Source organism: Elephantulus edwardii, unplaced genomic scaffold (assembly GCF_000299155.1).
Source record: "Elephantulus edwardii isolate Elephantulus edwardi_28Jun2011 unplaced genomic scaffold, EleEdw1.0 scaffold00353, whole genome shotgun sequence".
NCBI classification, from domain to species: domain Eukaryota; kingdom Metazoa; phylum Chordata; class Mammalia; order Macroscelidea; family Macroscelididae; genus Elephantulus; species Elephantulus edwardii.
Window position 1 is genome coordinate 353,573 of NW_006400103.1, and position 4,389 is coordinate 357,961.

General features: G+C 40.9%; 1 pseudogene; it reads left to right on the top strand.

Annotated features, from left to right (window-relative positions):
- Positions 1–729: 729 nt before the first annotated feature.
- LOC102845560 lies at positions 730–2,603 on the top strand (annotated as a pseudogene).
- The last annotated feature ends 1,786 nt before the right edge of the window (positions 2,604–4,389 follow it).

Here is a 4,389-nt window from a genome sequence, read left to right on the forward strand (position 1 = left end):
TTGTTTGGCTCCACAGTCAACACTCTTGGACCAGCAGCCAGGAAATTAAAAGACATATTGTGATGCGAAAGTCTGCTGTTAGGAACCTCTCCAAAGTACTGGAGAGCAATGGTGTCACTCTAGAGACTAAGGTGCACCTGATACAGGCCATGATCTTTGCTATCACTTGCTGTGCATCAGAGAGCTGGACAATGAGTAGGGAGGATAGAAGGAGAATTGATGCCTTTGAGCTGTGGTGCTGGAGAAAAGTATTGAGTGTATCATGGACTGCTTAGAAAACAAACAGGTTCATCCTGGAGAAGGTTAAATCAGGCTGCTCCTTGGAGGCAAGGATTCTGAAGCTCTGTCTAACATACTTTGGACATGTTGCAAGGAGGAACCAGTCCTTGGAGAAGGATGTCATGCTTGGGAGGGTGGAGGGACAGCACAGGAGAGGAAGACCCTCTATGAGGTGGATTGATTCAGTGACTTGGGTTATCGGGATGGGTGTGTTAGAGACAAGATTGGCACAGGAAAGAGCAGGGTTTAGGGCTGTTGTACATAGGGTGGCTATGAGTCAAAGGTGACGCAATGGCACATAGCAACAACAACAACAGTTCACAGAAACCAAAATAACAACTTTGAGTCTATTCCAAGTTGAATTTAAGAATTATCTTGCTCATCTAGCGCAGCAGCAGCTGTGAGATGTGGTTTTGTTTCTTCACTACCTGGGACCTTCACTGAGCAACCATGTCCAAAGGCCCACTTGTTGGCATTAATCTTGGCATTACTTACTCCTGTGTAGTGGTCTTCCAGCATGGGAAAATAGAGATCATTGCAAATGATCAAGGCAACCGGACCACCCCAAGCTCTGTAGCATTTACCAATATGGAACTATTGATTGGTGATGAGGCAAAGAATCAGCTTGCAGTGAATCTCACTAACACAGTCTTTGATGCCAAAGGTCTCATTGGACAAAGATTTGATGATGCTGTTGTACAATCTGATATGAACCACTGGCCTTTCGTGGTGGTGAATGATGCAGGCAGGCCCAAATTTCAAGTAGAATATAAAGGAGAGATCAAAAGTTTCTATCCGGAGGAGGTGTCATCTGTGGTTTTCACAAAGATGAAGGAAATTGCAGAAGCCTACCTTGGGAAGACTGTTATCAATACTGTCATCACTTTACTGGCCTACTTCAATGACTCAGCACCAGTTTGCCAAAGATGCTGGAACCATTGCTGGCCTCAATGTCCTCCGAATCATCAGTGAGCCATCTGCTCCTTCTATTGTTTATGGTTTAGACAAAAGGGTTGGTGCTGAAAGGAATATGCTGATCTTTGACTTAGGAGGTGGCACTTTTAATGTGTCAATCAATGTGAGGACAATTGAAGATGGGATATTTGAGGTCAAGTCTACAGCTGGAGACACCCAAGTGAAAGCATCAGAAAGACATCAGTTCAATACACAAGGTCTGTCAGATGCCTCTGTACTGCTTGTGAGTGTGCAAAGCACACACTTTCTTCCAGTACCCAGGCCAGTATTGAGATGGATTCTCTTTATGAGGGAATCGACGTCTAGACTTCCATTACCTGAACCTGCTTTGAAGAATTGAGTGCTGATCTTTTCCGTGGCACTCTGGACTCTGTGGAGAAAGCCCTGACGGATTCCAAGCTAAGTAAGTCACAGATCCATGATATTGTCCTGGTGGATAGTTCTACCAGAATTCCCAAGATTCAGAAACTTTTTCAAGATTTCTTCAGTGGAAAGGAAATGAACAAGAGCATCAACCCAGACGAGGCTGTTGCTTATAGTGCAGCTGTCCAAGTGGCCATTCTTTCTGGAGACAAATATGAAAATGTTCAAGACTTGCTGCTCCTGGATGTCACTCCACTTTCCCTTGGTATTGAAACTGCTCGTGGAGTCATGACTCTCCTCATCAAGCGAATACTACCATTCCTACCAAGCAGACACAGACCTTCACAAACTTACTTGGACAGCCAGCCTGGTGTACTCACTCAGGTCTATGAAGGTGAGCGTGCCTTGAACAAAGATAACAACCTGCTTGGCAAGTTTGAGCTCACTGGAATACCACCTGCACCTCGTGGTGTTCCTCAGATTGAAGTCACCTTTTGATATTGATGCCAGTGGTATCCTTAATGTTTCTGCTGTTGACAAGAGCACTGGGAAAGAAAACAAGATTACCATCACCAATGATAAGGGCCACTTGAGTAAAGAAGACTTTGAACTAATGGTCCAGGAGCCTGAGAAGTACAAAGCTGAAGATGAGAAGCAAAGAGATAAGTTATCTTCTAAAAATTTCCTCAACTCTTATGCATTTAATATGAAAGCAATAGTTGAAGATGAAAAGCTTCAAGGCAAGATCAATGATGAGAACAAGCAGAAGATCCTTGACAAATGAAATTATCAACTGGCTTGACAATAATCAGACTACAGAAAATGAGGAATTCGAGCATCAACAGAAGGAGCTAGAGAAGGTCTGCAACCCCTTCCTCACCAAGCTGTACCAGAGTGCTGGAGGCGTGCCCAGCAGCTTCCCTGGTGGTGGAGCTCCTCCATCTGGTGATGCCTCTTCTGGACCCATCATTGAAGAGGTTGACTAAACCAGTCTGAACACTTTAGCATTTATTGTTCCACAGTTAAATTTTGAAGGACCAACATTTGTAGCACACTGTAGTAGCAAAGTTTAAAAACTGCTAGACTAAATTTCTAAATTCAATACTTGAATATGGAATGTGCATAGGGAAAAGAATTAACATTGCACTTTATTATCACTGTATTATAAGAGGAAAATGCAGTGTCTCAAAGATGTATTTAAAATTGGCACCATAAAAAAAATCATCTCAAGAACAAGTGTGAGGCACTGAACACTAAGGATTGAAGACCAAAGGAACTGTGGGAGAACATCACAGATATAACCCATGAAGAGAGCAAAAGGTCATCACAAAGAGGAGAAAGAAAAAACAGAATGCATGTCAGAAGAGACTATGAAAATTTCATTGGAGCTCCAAGAAGCCAAACAAAAGGAAGAGATACTGAAGCAAAAGAACTTCATAGATTTCAAAGGGCAGCTTGAGAAGATAAAGCAAAATATTATAATGAAATGTGTAAAGAGCTGGGGTCAGAGAATAGAAAGGGAAGAACTTACTTGGCATTTCTCAAGCTGAAGGAGCTAGAAAACAAATTCAAGCCTCAAGTTTCAATACTGAGAGATGCTATGGGCAAAATCTTGGGTGATCCAGGAAGCATCAAAAAAAGATGGAAGGAATACACAGAATTGTTGTACCAAAGGAATTAATTGATATAAAAAAAATTCAGGAAGAATAATATGAACAAAAGCAAATGGTAACTGAAGGCACTGACAAAATAAAGTCCCAGAAATTGATGGAATACAAGTTGACATGTTTCAACTGACAGATGCAACCCTGGATGTACTCACAAGTTTATGCCAGGAAATTTGGAAGACAGCTACCAGGCCAGCTGACTGGAATAGATTTTTATTTGTCTCCATTTCCAAGAAAAGTGATCCAACAGAATGTGGAAATTATTGAACAGTATCATTACTATCACATACAAGCAAAATATTGTAGACAATAATTGGAAAATGGCTAGAACAGTACATGGACAGGGAACTACGCAAAGTTCAAGCTGGCTTTAGGAGAGACTTGGCACCAGTGATATCCTTGCTGATATCAGATGGATACTAGTTGAGAACAAAAAATACCAGAAGAATGTCTATTTATGTTTTACTGAATATGCAAAGGCATTTTATTATGTGAATCATAACAAATTATGGCCAACACTGAGAAAAATGGGAATACCAGAATAATTAATTGTGTTCCTATGGAATCTGTACCTAGGCAAAGAAGATATTATCTGAATGGAAATACTGCATACTTTAAGATCAGGAAGTGTGTAAGTCAGGGTTGTATCTTTTCTCCATACCTATTTGATCTTTATTCTGAGCAAATCATTCACAAATCCAAACTCTATGAAGAAGAAAGTGGCATCAGGATTGGAGGAAGACTCATCAACAACAGATGACACAGTTTTGTGCAGATGACACTGAAAGTGAGGAGGATATGAAACTATGAAACTCTTCCTGCAGAAAATCAAGGACCACAGCCTCAAAAAAAAAAAAAAAGACTAGAGCCTCGAGTATGGATTACATCTCAACATCAAGAAAACAAAGATCAACCACTGTGGAAAGCATTGTGGTGCTTTCTCAAAAAGTTGCAAATAAAGATACCATTTGACCCAGCAATTGCACTACTGGGAATATACCCTAAAGAGACCATAAAAGACATCCAAGTAGATATATGTATACCCATGTTTATTGCGGCTTTGTTAACAATAGCAAGGAGTTGGAAACAACCTAAATGCCCATCA